Source organism: Drosophila nasuta, chromosome 3 (genome assembly GCF_023558535.2).
Source record: "Drosophila nasuta strain 15112-1781.00 chromosome 3, ASM2355853v1, whole genome shotgun sequence".
Taxonomy (NCBI): domain Eukaryota; kingdom Metazoa; phylum Arthropoda; class Insecta; order Diptera; family Drosophilidae; genus Drosophila; species Drosophila nasuta.
The window spans coordinates 10,070,061-10,087,623 of record NC_083457.1 but is presented as its reverse complement, the minus strand read 5'-3'; the positions used below and the strand labels follow the sequence as shown (position 1 = coordinate 10,087,623).

Genomic DNA, 17,563 nt, shown 5'->3' with positions numbered 1-17,563 from the left:
CCAAGACCCGACCCGGCCAGGCAAGAAAAATGATTTATGACACAAGGAAGTTAATTTATTAATTTCAGGGCGCTGAGAATGCAACAACATCAGCAACAGCCACAGCAGCAGTTTTTTCGGAAGAGCGTATCCTGGCATGTTTACAAGCTGCCTGCTAACAGAAGCGACAGCCCAGCAGCGTTAAATTAGAAAAGAAAAAGCAAAAGAAGAAAAAAACCGCTAAACAAGGTCACCGAGATTACAAGCGGGATACCAAATAGGCTGTGTTAGCTGAAGATTTTAACGCCGCCGGGCGTGTTTCAGCATATTAAAATTATGAAAAACGCAAAACCAAAAACACCAAAGTGTGAGTAAGTGTGAGTAATGTGACTTAGCAATGTAGCCGAAACCATATTAAAATGATTGAAAAAGGACTAACAGAATAATACTTACACCGAAGGGAAAAATATTAAAATTTCAAAAACAAATCATTGAAAAGGTACTAAAAGAATACGACTGACAAAACGGAATTTATCTTTAGCAAGAGTTAAAGTTCAAGAATGCATAAAAGAAAATTGCAATTACCTTAAAATAAAAAGGTATTAAAATACTAAAAAACCAAACATAGAAAAATACTAAATATTGAAATTAAAAATTTCTATAATATATATATATTTTAACATCTAAAACAAAAAACGTTTAAATTGTAATCGAGAATTTTATTTCATAAATATTCTTCTTATTTTTCACTTCAATGCAAAGTTTGCATTAAGGAAATTTCGCACAACTTCTTTACGATATTTGCAAATTTCAATATTTCAATAGCCTGATAATTAGCATATTAAATTGATCACGCAAATGGCACAGGTCAGTTCCGTTTTGGAAGATTGTGGTTTGCATCACATGCGCGTGAAAAATTACGTATACGTCACAACGCAACCCCCACAGCCTGACTAATTGATTGAAGCGAGCGAGTCAGCGAGCGAGCGCACACAACTCAATAAAATCAAATTTAGCTCATTAGCAACAAAAATTGATTGCAATATGTTTGCTTCACTTTGATCTAAAGGCACTCAGAGAGCAGGCGGCCATAAATCGACCGCCCATCGGCGCAATTCAAGGCAAAAGCCAAAGCAAAGGCAATCGAATGCAAGGTATTGCGACTGGCGAGCTGGCGGCATTGGGGCTATATAAATATAGAAATATTTAGAAAGGGGTGGAGGGGAGCGCTGAGTGAGCGCCCTGAACTGATGGAAAGCGCATGGAAATCTGCGTGCTATGAATTGCTTGCTTCTCCACAACAAATGGATCAAATTTAGCTTTTGATTAATTGCGCAACACACATTCAATTCGAACTTTTCAATCGACACACACATTCCTCTACATATGCATACATATAATCCTTAAGATTTATGAATTTTGCTTATTAAATCATCGTCGCCACATTCTGTTGAAGTGTTTAATTTGCAGTGGCGTTGAAAAATCGACGCGTTGACAAACAATTTCATTGGCAGATTGCGAAAAGCCAGAGAAACCGAGGAATTTAAGAAGAAAATGAAGATGTCTTGTAAATCAAATGATTACAGAAATGTTTTTCATATTCCATTTTTCTTCTTCCTCTCAGCTCATGCTTTTTTCTTCTCGTTCTTTTTTTTGCTTTTCATTTGAGTAGCAACCATTAAACTGTCAGCGGGTTGCAGACGTCGGAAATGAGAGCGAAGTGGAATGGCAGACGTTTATAAAAAGAGACGGAAGTGTGCCTCTGATATAAGTAAGTGCGATGCGTGAAGTGCTTCAAGCTAGAACAATATATCCGAATGATGATAAATATATTTATTTACTCTTCTCTTTTGCTTGAGCATTACACATTACCTGGGTGATAAAAACAAACATCCGATGCGCTTGCATAGAATATAATTTATCAAAATCAACTGAACGTCAGCGAATCTTTAAAGTAAAACATATGCTAAATTGTAATTGCGAAAAGTAAATCAATAATAATTTAGAAGAATTCTATATACATTTTTGAGACATAATAAATTTAACAAAATTACAGTGGATGTTTAAATTAAAGTGTCGAAAGTGTACCCATATTTTAAATATCGTAGTTAGCATAACAAACCTATTTAATTGTAAATATCCTTTCTTTTATTATACGGTTACATTTAATCATATCTGTCTTTTTGTCTGTACATTCGGAGTGGTTATAAATATTATATATGTATAAGTTCATTATATACATATATTTAGAACTAAATCGATATTGTGTATTATTTTTGGAAACTGATATTGATATTCAAGAATAAAACTTTTAATAAACTTAAACTAGAAAATCAAGTGAAGAAGGACTTTTCATTAAGTTGTTGGGACATATTTAATGTAGCAAAATCAAATAAATTAAAGTGAATCTTGAATCAAGGAAATACATTTAAGAAGAATCCTTCAGTTATTCATTTTTATATGATTATAGTTGAAAATGATTTAAATTATTGACAAATTCGCACAAGAGATTCATAAATAATGATTTAAATGAGTGTCAAGTTCCCAGAAGACTTTCATGAATAATATTAATATTCAATAAAAATAATTGTCCACACTTTAGTATGTTCCCGAGGCAATTATCTTTATGCCAGGCACATTCTGCCAAATTTACTATGAAAACTCTAATAAATGCCATGACATAAAGAAATTAATAAAGAATACACCCAAAAATATTACGTGAATAAATCTGATGTGTGGTCGGTAAAAGCTTTCAACATCTGCTTTTTTCAATTTGAGCAAATACAACACACACAGAAACTACATAATAAATTCGATGGTAATAAAAATACATCATCAAGTAAATAGTTGCCGTGTTGCACACGAACAATGGGCAACGATAATAATACGTAGAATTCTACTTTGGCAAATACGAGGAAAATAAATTGCAGCTATGTAGCTTTTCCGGGTGCTCCACAAAAATTGCGAGCTTATCTCTGGCCACACAGCAGCAGCAGCAACAGCAGCAGTCAAATCCAGGGGTGGTGCTCGAAAACAGAGGCGGCAGAGCAACCCTTAAATCACATTTTGCCTAATTTTTCGCTGTCAAAAAAACTCATTAATCTTTTGGTCTGGCTGGCAATGGCAGTGCCATGGAAAATGGAACAGGAAAAAACATACGCCGCACGGAAATTGCTATACGAAGGCGCCAAAGAGGCCGAGCCCAAGCACACACACAAACACACATACACATTGACAGAGCGAAAGAGAGACACACACTTATATAAAGGAAACCAATACACACCCAAAAAAAGCCAAAAACCAAACCAAAATCCCGCTCTCACCTTGCGGAGTTTCGAGTTGAAGAAGTTGCTGCTGCTGCCCTTGAAAAATGAGCCGCTCGTATGTCAGACGACAAACTCAAATGTCACCCCAAAAAAAAGGAAAGAAAAAAAAGTTGGTTGAACCGAAAGTCGAACGTGTGTAATTTATTTAAATTTAAGGACATACCAGTTACGGAGACAGTTTTTTTTCTTCTCTATATTTTCGTATTATAGCAGGCCTAAGCTTTAGGTGGATGTCGAACCCCTTTTGTTTGGCCCACTTGAATATTGATTTCTTGCGTAATCTTAATGACACGCCTGCCGGCCAAACTTGCCAAACCTGGAGCTGCTCCACACTCTACACTCGACTACACTTTCCTCCCCCTTGATAGCTCCAACTCCCAACTGCCAAGTGGAGCTCCTAAGTGCGATAGTGGCCCGCCCCGCCATTGACGTTTCATATTTATTAATGAGGCGCATTTGTGTTTGGAATTTATAATTGGACAAAGGTGACAGGAGTGGGGGCAAATTTCCATTGCCATTGCCATTGCTTGGGGCTGCCGGGAGGCACAAATGTAATTGAGTAATTAACATAAATTATAATACATAATTTTCGCTTGCCTTTTTCGTAATTATTGTTAGGTAAATTGGATTTGAGAGGCACACACAAAGTTCTCTGCGTATATGTGTATGTGTGTGTGTGTGTAGGCAAACAATGTTTTCACTTTAACTTGCACAAAATGAGAAATTATTGTATGGCTTTATTTGGTGCATAATACTTAAAGTATTTGTTCGCATTGCGATAAGCGAATTTATGTGCAAAACTTTTCGCTCACAAAACTTTGGCAAACATTTTCCCACACATTTTTTGGCAATCTGTTGGCAACAGCAGCAGAAGAGGCGGAGGCACTTGAAACCAAATCAAACTAAATCAGCATCAGCAGAAAATCTTAAATGATGTTTGCACAGTGCCTGCAAAAACAATCGACAGCAGCGGCAGCAGTGACAGTGAGTGCTAAGGCACAATATCAAAGGCAGTCTGTAGCTGAAACAGAAAACGGTAATAGACAGTTGACAGCGAAGGCTGAAGGTGGAAAGCATATTAGCTACGAGTCGATAGAGTGGAGATACAGCCTAAAATGAGTGCGATAAATATATAACATATACCATAAATAGCTATAGGTAGGATAATCTTTATATAAAAACTGATATTATGATACGAGTCGATGAACTGCCTAAAATGAGTGCGATAAATATAGAACATACATATATCATAAATAGAAAGAAAGGAAAATCTACGTCTGATATCTGATATTATGACTGCCTTTAATCTAATGCTTGCACTTGACATAGGGACTTAGCATAATCTCGACACCTGAGCTCGTGTGTAGAGCATTTAAAATGCTATCAAAATTTCTACACTTTTCAGCGAGACACTGGGGACAAACCCAACACACACACACACACACACACATACACACGGAGAGTCTGAGGCAGTCATCTGTCAGAAGTTAGCAACCCTGTCGCCATATTGAATTTTGCTCTGTGTCTGACTCTGCTTCAGCTTCAGCTTCTGTCTCCATCGCAGTGCCGGGTTGAGTTTGTGTCAGTGTCGTTGTCTGTGTCTGTGTTGGTTTGTGTTTCTACTCCAGCCTCTGCTGCTGCTCCTGCTGCTGCTGCTGCCTTCTGCCCACCTTGTTGCTGGATGGATGCTGTTGTCACACACATCAACAGCAGCATTGCTGTGGGGATTTTGTCGTCGTTCCTTTACACACACACACACACACACACACACACACACACACACACAGACACATATCAACATAGCAAATGGCAACTCTGTGCATAATTTTGCGCCTTGTTGTCATGTTTCAGCGCTCCTCTTGGCTCTTGGCTGTTGGCAGTTGGCACCGCTCTTCATCTCTCTCTCTCTCTCTTCATCTTCAACTCTATGCGTCGCATCCTCAGCTCCTCCTGTTTATGTGTGTTTTGTGCTGCTGCCTTGTAAAATGTAAATAAATACGACGACGCGCAGGAAAATCATTTTTGTTTGGGTAGTTATGCCCCGCTTATGACGTTTATGCGTGTCGCCAAATCATGAAAATTGATTGATGTGCTTAGCCTCAACTCTGAACTTCCACGAACTTGAGCCAAGCGACTTTTCAAATTGCTTGTAGAACTTTATAAACTAGGTTTACTTTATGTGAAGAGTGAATTGGATGGAATATTGTCGTGTGTGGTTAAAAAATGGCATGAATTTGTTTATCACAATAGCAAGCTTCAAATATTTATACACGCTATTGCTCTGGCATCTTTTAATTACAACAATATTTTGTGGTTTAATTGTAGCAAACGAGAAACTCAAAAAACATTTTAGGTAAAATTTTACAAAATTAATAAGCACGTCAGATAAGGAAAGGCTAAATAGATTTAAATTGAGAAAATACGATATCACATCTCTAGTTTAACCGATCTATTATCTTTAATAAATTATTATCAAAAATAAGTAGTTATTATTAAAAATTCCTAATTTAAATATAAGGGCACACTTGTTTATATTTTCTTTTTCAAAAGTAAATATAATTAGCCAGAGGTTATGCTTTTTATTGTGTCTAACACTTGAAATATATTTGTACACTCAATTGATAATGTTTTTATTAAAATAAAATTCTAAACTGACTAATTTCAATGGCTGATTAATTTATTAATATAATTTATAAATGTAATTTTCAATTTCAATCATTTTAAAACGCAATAAAGTGTATCATCCATTTTATATGAAATAAATTTCAAAATTCTGATTTATTTCACATTGTCTCTGGGTGTCAAGTTATTGCGTCAACCTTTACGCATGAACTTGATGAAATTGCCTTTGGCTGTTACAACGTTGTTGGCTTGTTTTTATGCCTCCAATTTCCACTTGCCACTCCACTATGAAAAGGGGTGGCCAGCCGCAGCACAAGAAGCCTCAACTCTATGAGTAGCTGCTCTCCTGTTCGCTTGTGCCTCACTCGCTCCCAAGTGTTGCGTTGTTGTTGCTGTTGCTTGTACCCAGAACGCAAAACGCATAACGCAGAACTCTGTACGCAGCTATCATCAACAACAATAACAACAACGCCAACGACAACACAAGGCACAAAGGAAAAGCTTCAGCCTAACTCAATGCCTCATTCCCCCCTCTTAGGCATAGTGCTACTGTAAGTTAAGCGTCAAAAGTTTTGATAGCTTGTAAGCTGCCTGCTGGAACTGGAGCTGAAGCTGGAGCGACTCCTCTGCCATGTAAAGGCTCCTGTCTCCATCGCAGAAGTAAGCCACATTTTTCATTTTTAGTTGAGCGAAATTTTTAACACAAAACTTTTATGTAAAATGTCTTGCGAGATAAAAGTTTAAATTGTCAATTGAAAATGTTGTTGGCAAAAGTTTTTTTTGATTAATTTTCACTGCGTTGCGTTGCGTCGTTTTGCGTCGTTGACAATAAAGATGAGCGAGAGGATGCGAATGAAAACAGAACGGAAGAAAGTGTGGAAGTCCCAAACATTTACATGTTCAGTTCGGCACGAGGCAAACAAACAATTGAGCACATTAACGCGCAGATACACAGCGCGAAAGAGAGAGAGAGAAAGAGAGGGAAGGAGCGAGAGATAAAGCAAGAAAGAGAGGGATGATGTGGGAGAAATACACACAACAAAAAAAAAAGAGTCTGCTGCGATTTGCATGTGAATGTGTTGAAATAGAATTTAATGGCAAAAATAACAATGAAAAGTGAAGAGCGAATAAATAAAAATAAGCTGCAAAAGTCTATCGAGAGCCAGCGAGTGGACAAAGGCTGAAAAGAGCGAAAGAGAAAGAGGGAGAAGGTAAAAGAAAGAGCCAGCAACAGTAGCCAGGGAATTGAAGACTTTGATAGGCAAAGTTAAGCTAAACACTTTTAGCAATCACAGCTTTTTATTGATTGCTTGATTTGAATATAAAAATAAAATATATAAAAAACGTAACATTCCTTACATCATTTAACTCGTTCTCGATTACGATTTAATCAGGCTAAAAACATTGTTAAGCCTGATTGCGTTTTAATGTTTGCATTAAAGTCGATTAAATCTGAAAATTAATTCCAACGACTTTTATGAGTAATACATTTGATATACCTTCGATTTATCGGTAGCAAACCAGTCAACCTGCATGTATTTAACCTGTTTGTGTCAAACATTTATTTACAGGGTATTTTCGGAAATGTGTTCTGCCATTGGTTTCATTTCTCTATACTTTACTAATGCACATTTTCTATTTTCCTCCTATTTTTTTCATCTCATTTCTCGCTACGCCACAACCTTTGTCATTGCCAGCTATCTATTTGTATCTCACTTTGCTCTTCTCTCTCTTTCATTCAGCACATTTCTCTTTCTGTCCACTGATTTACTGTTCGAAAAGCCATTTTGTACAATTTCCACACGATTGATTTCGCAAATTCTCGCCGCAAGTGCCCCCAGTAGCGAAATATCACCCTCAATTCCACCTCAACCCTCAATCCCCGCCCCATACTCTGAGTTCTTTTGGGTTTTCGGGCAGGTTTCTACACTTGTAATGCCTTTTGCCCTGTAGCCACAATTACCCAAAAAGCCGATCCAATTGCTTCCCCCAAAAGAGGACACCCTTCCCTTTCGCATTCCACATTCACACTAGTACTTTGCTCTGGACTTATCGAGACACATCTTTTTCTCTCTGCCGTGCCTTGTCGGTAATGCAATTAAGCCGCTTCGCATCGCCTGCAATTCATAAATATTTTATTTGACCTCAACCAGTAACAGTAATAGGAACAGCAGCGGCAGCAGCAGGACAAACCCGTAAAGGATGGTAAAAAAAAGAATATACTTATGTGCCTCACATAGATATTGCGTATACGCCAACGATAGCAGCCAATATGGTTTGCTACTTTTTGGGGTCATTATTACTTAACGCCCGGGCAATGTTAGGCAAATTGCTTTTCGGCCATGACCAAAAGAGAGAGAGAGAGAGAGAGAGGGGGGGAAAGGAGCTGCCAGAGGGACACTGTTTGTCGAACATATTAGAGCTGCATGAGCTTCCGTTTGCTGTCTCCGACTCCGTTGCTCTGTGTGTGTCCAACCCCCAACTTGGAAACAAATGGCGTGTGGCAATGGGAAAAGCAAAAGCAAAAGCAAAAGCAAAGGGTTAAAAGGTGCGGTTTGCCACGCTCCACACTCCACGTTCTACACTCGATGTTGATGTTCCATGTCGCGGCCGGAAACAACCACCTAAAATGGACACCAGCTGCATTTGCTTTGTCTTTGCCTTGTGCCCTGTTTACTTTTCATGGCTTGGGGTCCTTTTCTTTGCTTTGATGTGCCACAAATTAATTGCCTACAATTAGGCGCTCTGGCAAATGTCACTCACTCACTCACTCATTCGCCTTTCTTCCTTTTCCTTTTCCCCATTTTTGACACTTACCGTTGTTCCTGTTTGTAACGTTAGCTTAAAGGCTTGCCGAGCGTACAGTAGTTAGAGTCTGCAAAAGGAAAAAGGAAAAACTGTTTTGTTAGTGCAAAGTTGTTAAGAGTCCTGCAATGTCCACTACGACTACTGACAAAACATATGCCATTACAGTCATACTTGTGTCTACTTGTGGAATGTCTGTCACAAGCAGACAACAAACCCAAAAAAAAGCAAAGAATAAAACTAAAAATAAAAGTGCAGAGAAGAAAAGGGAAGTGTAGGAAACTTGCTTTGCGAACTTTTGCTTGTACTCTCAGCCAAAGAGCGAGCGAGACTTTTGCTAATGAAAAGTGTCTGCCGTTGGCTCTCGAAAACTTTTATCATAGACTGTTCCCAAGTCCAAGTCCGAGTCCAAGACCGTGTCCGAGTTTGAGTTTGAGTTCTCGAGTCCATGAGTCTCGAGTTATGGCAGCGGAAGTTACTTTATTTTTTATTGAAATAAATAAAAGTAAACGATCGAATAGAAAAGAGTCTGTCAAGTCGCAAATGTTATACACTTACTGTGCAAATTGCAAAACGTAACGAACACTCAAACACACACCACCAAAAGTTATAATCTTCTATAGCAGGTCTATTTTTGATGGACGAAATGAAGTGAAATTCGAACGCAAACTTTTCGTGCCAAACAGAAATTACATTTTTGGTCAGCATTTTTATTGTTCGCCAGCCAGGCCGAAAGTCCCTCGACATGTGCTTAATGGGAAGCACAAAGCACTGCCCCAAAGATTTATTATCGAATGTCAGTTTCTATGGCCACAAAACACACTCAGACTCACACTCAGACTCAGACTCTGTCGCATCTTTACTCTCTGTGGATCGTTGCGGCGCAAAAACATTTGTTATAATCAAAAGTTCTTGACTATGCGCTGATTGCGCTCTGTGCTTTGATTTCTCCTGAACTTTGCCAAATAGTTTTACCATTTTGCCATGCAAGAGTCGCGCCTCGTATGCGCAATTTATTTGGCTTAACGTTGACAGTTCAATAAGCCAAGCCAGAAAAGTCTGACTCTCCGTCTGTCTGTCTGCCAGTTCGGTTCTTTAATTTTCATAAATAACCCAGCGAAAACGGAAAAAAACGCATAGAAGTTGTAGGCCAAGAACTATTGCCAACTACCTGAGAGCGAGCGAAGCCACTAATTACGCATACGCAGCGTTGAACGCTACGCCACGGGGTTGCAAAAGTTCGAAAGTTCCTTAACCTGCTAGCTAGCCTGACTGCCATTTCAATAACTTCTGCTGCAGTTCCCACACAGATACAAGGGATTTAGCATAGACAAGAACGAAGGGTCGACAGACAGATAGAAAGGACTGAAGGCAGTGCCAAAAATTCTGGCTTCCATATATCGTTTTAACATAATTTCTGTGGCAAAATTAACTTTATGAACTGTTGAGCGAAACGAGGGAAGCAACTGGCGAACTAGCGAACTGGCGAACAGGCAACTAAGGATGGAACAGGACTGTCTTTGGAGCGTGCGCCGCGCAACCTGCCACTTAAAACAAATAACAAAGTTTTGCTTAACTTTGCGGCAAGTCGCTCGCTGGGCTCGTAGCTCGATACAGTTTTGCCCTTCCGTCTGTCTACCTTCGTTTTTGGTCCTCAGGAGCTGCTATGCCCTAGTCTTGGCAAAATTATGGCCAGACACAAAGCGATGTCGTCGTCGTCGTCGTCTTCGTCGTCATAGTCATAGTCAACGACGTGCGGTGCGGCTTTTGTCTTGGGCGTTGCAGGAAATCATCCGCAGTGTGTGCGACCAAGAAAAGCTCTCCGGCACTCCGGCTCTCCTGGCTAAATTACATATGAAAATGGATTTTATTAAAAAGAAAATGGCTGCGGTGAGCTGCCGCTGCCGCTGCTGTTTACATTACACCATCAAGAACAAATTGATAGCTGTGAAGCTATAAATAAAGACATTCAGCAGACAATCAAAAGCGCCCAACAACATAAAAGACTTTTTAAGCATTTTTATTACTTTTACTTCCGACATCAATTGGCTAAAAGTTTGCGCTTTCATCGCAAATTAAAGAAACCAGTTGTTAAACAGGCTAATTGTGTAGTGCTAAAGCCACTTATTTTGGCAGCGAGCACAGCACGTCGCCAATATTACTTAAGGCCCACTAAAGAGCAGTCAATAAAAGTCTGGTTTTCGGCTTGTTTTCCTTTTATTTTTTTATTTGTGGGCAATTGCCTGCAATGCAGCTTTGAGGTAATTGCGTTGCTTTCAACGGGCCAACAAAACAATGAGTGTTAACAGCGAGCTCAGCCAGCAGAACACCTTACAACCCACACACACTCACACTCGCATGCAAGGAGCCTGGTTGGCATTAAAATGGCGCCAAGTTTTGGGGCCAAACTTCATGAATTTTGAATGCACACGCACAATGAAACTAAGGCCAACACACACACATACACAGAGAGAGAGACCCGGACACTGAGGCAGTCAGGCTTTTTTTGTGCTGACACAAGACCTGGCCGGAGTCAGAGTCGGAGTAAGGGACGGAGTCGGAGCCGTGCTCTTTGTAGCTGTCGTTGTTGTTGTTGTTGTTGTCGACTTCCGACGACGACTACTTAGAGACGCCTAAACAGCTTCATTACTTTTATGAGGCTGGCGGCGCGTTTCGTTGGCTTCGCTTCGTTCTCGCCCATTGTCTGGGGCCATCGCAGACTCCGACCCGACTCCGACTCAGTCATCGTCTCTGGCCAGGCGCAAATTTGTTTGTGTAAATTAAATGAAACGACTGTAAAAATGCCAAATAAGCTAATTTGCGGTTAGTTTTCCCAACAACAGCACGACAGGCACGCATATAAACGAGACCATAACTCTCTCGCTCTCTCTCTCTCTCTCTTTGGCAGCTCTTAGTCCCCATCATTATCAATCAAAAACAAAATGGCGGGCCACAGTCATTGCTCACTTTAACGGCAACCAACTCCAGTTCGAGTTGGGGCTCATCAAATGTGCATAAAGCGAGGCGTTCACATCCAATCGGAGTTTGCCCAGTCGACTGGCTCAATGTCCGCACTCTTTGTCCGTCTTTCCGTCTGATGTGGATTGTGCTCGTTGTTGTGGTCTTTGCTCGTCGTCCGGTTGGTCACTTTTTTTCCTGTGCGGAGCTAGCTGCATGCTAAATGCAGACAAGACTCCCTTGGTTATTTCAGCCTGGCCATGAATTTTGCATTAGAGTTTAGTTAAAGTGCAGCTGGTGCGAATATCAGCAGTTGGAGCAACACAGCGCGTTGGCAAAAGTTTTTATGGTGCAAAAACTATAGCGAGCGAATCGAGAATGACACTGGGACTGAGACTGAGAGAGTCGTTGGGCATTAACTATGCAAACGGCGTTTTAAAGACCTTTTGATTTGAGCACACACTGCATAAAGCGATGAATTTAAATAGCTGCAACTATGCAATGTTTATTTTAAAGTTGTAGCTCTTTAAATTAAAGTTTTTATACCCGATATCCATAGGGTAGAACGGTATTATGTTGTAACTTTTTGCCTCCAGTAAATGTATTTAATAGAAAGAGGAGGCATCCCCAACCATATATGTATATTGATTAGCTTTATACAATTCTGGTATATACTACTTTATAAATATACCAAGTAAAGCCTTTGGTTTATTTTTTTTCAGAAGGACCATACAAGGTATACATATTCTTGAACAGCTGCTTTGTAATCTGGTATATTTTCCATGCAGTAATTCATCGATATACCAAATACGGTCTTCGGTAAATTTTTATATTTTTTCGGTATATTATTTGATATATTTTTAAATTAATTCCACACTTTTTTTGCCTTTATTAAAAATTGGTAGCTGGTATCTCACAGTCGAACACTTAGTAATACTTAATTGATATACCAAATATGGTATTTGGTATACTTCAGTATTTTTGCGGTACATTATTTGATATATTTTAAAAATTATACCGCATTGTCTTACAGTCGAGCACACTTGACTGTAACTTTCCCCCTTGTTTTAAATTTGAAATGCAGCAATTTGAATCGACTGATTTGTTAATAAATTAGTCTAGTTAAATCAGCGCAAATTCATGACAGCTATTTAGCTGAAATGTCAATCAAATGGCCACAAACAAAAAAAAAAGTTGCTGACAAACAAATTGCAAATGAGTTGCATATCAAATGGTCATTAGCAATTCGTAGGCATTTTTTAATTGAAATTTTATATGCCCATTGGCAGAGTGTTGGCACAAAGTTTGCTGTCAACGCAGCTGAAGAGGACGCATAAGGCATGAGGCAAGAGGCAAGTGCTGGACACGCTGTTTTGCATATCAATCTGAAAATCAATTAGAACTTGCTGGCACGCGCCAGTTGCCCAACTTTTTTCATTAAAATTAAGCTGACACAGAGTGGAGAGTGGAACCTATGGGATACAACTTCAACCTGAGAGTGCTGCAAACTTTTGTGTGCCGCACACAAAAATGTATAATTACGGGCGTTTACGTAGAGTCCCCAGCATATCTCTTGCTCAGGCTTTGGCTTTGGTTCTGGCTCTCGCTCTCTTTAAAAGCAATCCCCGCTTACAGTTTACATTTTACAAACACCAACAACAACAGCAACGAGAACACACTCACATCCTTTGGAACGGTTAACATCGTTGGTTTATAGAAAAAATTTGCATAAAGTGCGCATAAATTATGCCGTGAAAAAAAAGTTATAATACCATACTTACAGTACAGTAGAGTGCGCCAGGATGACGACGACGAGGATGAGTGGGAAACTCGTGTGCTGCTATCTGCCCAATACCCGCTCGCTTCTTCCTCTCCCCTTTGCTCCACATACAAAACAGTCTGTCGCTCTCAGGTGTGTGTGTGTTCCTGGGCCGCATGTGACAGAAACTGCGCAACTTTCGACAGGGATCCGAAGCGGAATGAGCCACAAACCAGTCGCTCTTGCTGTCGGTTCTTCACTGTTTACACTTAAGCACAACGACAACGACAACAACAACAACAACAACGATGGCGACGAGCAACAAATTTGTTTAACAAAAATTTCATAAAATAATGCAAAAGTTTCACTGCTGCTCCTATAATTCATTCAGCTGGGGCAGCTGTTGTCGCTTTGCTGGATTACTTTGCTAGGCGCCCCAGAACTGACTCCACTCCAAACTGCAACTAGAAAGTTGCCAAAGCAGAATGTTTATCAATTCATTAGAGTGCCGAGCGAGACAAAGCGAAGGGCGAGGCGATAGAAATTGTTTGCCCATCAAAACCCAATAACAAGCATCTGTGATCTGCGAGCCACTTTCTGAACTGGCAGTTAATTTGTCACTTGGCCAACGACAAAGCACAAAAGTTTACTTTAGCCAACTCAATCTGTACAGTTGATAATCAGACAGATCTCAGCATAGCGTAGCGATAATAACAATATCATTAAAGCAAAGTTCTTTGCAAACTAAAGACAACTAATATTGCGAGTTATCTTTTGCTATTCTTAGGAGTTCGTCAAAAAATATGGCAAATACTATTCTAAAAATGTTCATGAAAATGTGGAAAAGCTTTTCAATCTATTCTTTATTCAATTTGTAACAGAATAATCGAATTCCAATTTATCTTTCCAAGTAATTCAATTAATTTTTAGCATTGTTGCCTGCTCAATCTTTGTACATACATGTTAGCAGGATTTACATATATTTCCCCCCTTTTCGGCATCGATTTGATCATGGAAAATGCCCACAACTTATTGGCTCATCTCTTCCGGCTCCGTTTTGGCTGCCTTATCCAATCGAAATCCAAGTCCAAATCCACTTAATTCATTGCCTAAGCTTGCTGCTTGCCAAGTCCTCACACCTGTCAAAGCGTCCACTTGCGCCTTAATTGAATTCGTGTAAATCGTCCAGCACTTGCTACGGCCCGACAGCCATCTCTTGAGCCCTGTCCAGAGGCTTCTGTTTCCCCCGCGCTTAATGAGGACTGACAGGCGACAAGCGTAATTAAATTTTATTTTAGTGTTACATGCAAATTCTGCTTGCTTTTCGCGTTCATTCTCTGACAGGAGCCGACACACCATTGCCGTTGCTTCCTCTTCGGCCTGGGGTTTGTCTTTGTCTCTGATTTGTTTGGGGTTATCTCGCATACCTATGTGAATTAATGCGGGGTTGGGAATCGGGCTAATTTATGAGCTGGCCGAACCATAGGCGGTCTGCGGCAGCTCCGCAACTCCCTTTTCAAATGGGATCTAATTCCATGCACGCAATGGGCAACGTTACGTATTGATTCCACCCTCACGGACGTTGCGTATACGCCGCATATGTCTTGCAGATCTCATGCTATTGTTTGTTTGCAGAAAGGACTTTGTGCTACTTCTGCGCTTGATTATGATGGAAGATGTGCCACAGACTCCCAACTCGCAACTCTCTCTTTGTCTGTCTCTCTCTCTCTCTCTCTCTCTCACAACTTCGCCGAAGACAGCTGCCTCTGACAATGACATATCGTCATCATTAACACTTTCCTTTGTGTGTGTGTGTGTGTGTGTGAGTTGGGCTCGGGTCCGTTGTTGTTATTTATTTACTAAGAGCTTGCTCTGATTTCTGCAAAATGTTGCCCAAGCAATTTGTAAGCAAATAGTATTTAGTTTAGTTGTAAACAAATTTGCATTGCAGCGTCGACTTGAAAAATAAGTCAAGTGCATTGACAAGCGCGAATATCTCATGACTGCTTTCCCTGTTCTCTCTCTCTCTCGCTCTCTATTGCTTTTTCTCTCTGTCAACTGTCAGTTATCAGTGCCGTCAATTGACATAGAAATCCAGTTGCAGTCGACTGCAGTTACATCTCGACAGTGACTATGACTGAATCATGACAACTGCGCCTAACAGACGCCAATAACGCAGCAACGACGACAGCAACGCCCACTACTTGAGAGCCAAATCGAGAATGGGAGTCAAACTAGTTACAAACGCTTTTAATTAGCCTATTGCCTTTTACATGTGCATTCATTTACATAGCTGTTCGTTGGCCCAGAGAATGAGAGTGGGAGACGAAGAATGGAAGGGGCATGGCAGCGGGTCGCTTTTAATTTTAATTATATATTTTATACACGATCTTAGCCTATAGCTAAGCAGAATGTAACCCGGTATTGTAATACTTATAAAGTCAAACGACTTTTCTATTTCTACAAAGTAGTTTCTTTGATTTAAGACTTATAGTATTATGATATCATGTGCAATAAATTTTAGCAAAATGATTTAAAGCAAACTCAAAGATTTCTTATCATTTGTGACCCAAAATTGCAAACACAAATCTGAGTTTTATTCTTTACAGTCAAAGAAAACTAAATTGCAATAATTTTGACAAGCAAATTTATTAAACAAAACTAATAAATTCCCATTAAAATCAAAACATTTATTTTATCTTCATTTCAGTTTAAATACAAACAAAATGCGTTTAATATAGAAATTTAATTTAAATTTATTCTTTTAATTTATTTCATTTGAAGTATAATTAGTGAAAGCCACTCGATTGTTGTACACTTTATCATAAGCACAACAAAGTGAATAAGTAAAGAAAATTTATTGAACAAAGCTAATATGTTCACATTAAGAACTGATAAGTTATATTTTTAATTGCATTTAAATATTTCATAAAAAGTGCCAACTAAAAGCAATTAATATAGAAATTTAATCTAAATTCACTCTTGAAACACAATTAGAGAAAGCAACTCAATAAACATATCAATTTCTATACACTTTATCATAAATGACAGTCATATTTAACATATGTGCAACAAAGAAATCAATTCATATTAAGAACTGAAAAGTCAAAATATTTTTAGTTTCAGTTAAAATGCTTTATGAAAGATATTTAATTTAAATTTATACCTTCACTTTATTTCATTTATTTTGATGTATAATTTGTAAAAGCAACTTTCTATAAATATAATATTTCGATTTCATATGAATAGCAGTCATATTTTTCTTCCTCACTGAAGTGAAAAGAAGTACATAAAGTTTATTGAAAAAAGCATATTAGTTCACATTAAGAAATGAACAATAATATTTAAATATTTCATAAAAAGAGTCAACTAAATTTATACTTGAACCTCAATTAGAGAAAGCAACTCAATAAATATTTTGATTCCTAAACACTTTATATGCATAACAATCATATTCATGTGCTCCATAGAAGTGAGATTATCTTAGATTGCGCAGTTTTTTTTTTTCGTTTTTTGTCGAGCACAATATCAAACACATACTTCATAATAGACAATAGATAAGCTTCCGCTTTCAATCATCTTTGTTTACTTAGCTAAGCAAATTGAGAGCTATCACAGCAACGCGGCAGTTTACCAAATAATTTGCCACAATAAAATAGCAGTTTCGCTGGCTCGGCTTTTAGTTAAAGCTTCATGCCAGACGCCATCACGATTGTAGCCTGTCGTCTGGCAGAGTGTGTGTATACTTTTTGCAGTAACTGTCTGTGTATAAGTGAATGTACTATATAGTAATTAAGAGGCGCTTGAAACTGTGCCGCGTTGCAGTTGCTCCAGTTTTGTTGGATTGCTGCCACTCTCGGTCTGGCTGGCTGGGATGTCAGTCTGAATGCTTGACTGACTGACTGACTGAATGACTGACTGATTGTCAGGCTTGTGTGCGAGTATCCACAAACGCCATTGTCAGCAATAAATAGTCAAGTACATAATACTTATAATTTATTTTGCATAAAAATCCAACTTGGCATATGAGACTGATGCTGATGTTGTTGATGCTGTTGTGAATCGTTGCTGTTGATGTTGGTGTATTGCTGTAGTTGTTGCTTTTACTGTTGCC

General features: G+C 38.9%; 1 protein-coding gene across 1 annotated transcript in view; it reads right to left on the bottom strand.

Moving 5' to 3' along the window:
* LOC132791791 (frizzled-2) overlaps window positions 1-17,563 on the bottom strand; it is a 101,036-nt gene that overhangs the window by 65,568 nt on the left and 17,905 nt on the right. Inside the window, exon 3 of the mRNA XM_060800869.1 lies at window positions 8,745-8,802. The gene's annotated coding sequence lies outside the window, so the exon portion shown is untranslated. The remainder of the gene's footprint in view (window positions 1-8,744; window positions 8,803-17,563) is intronic.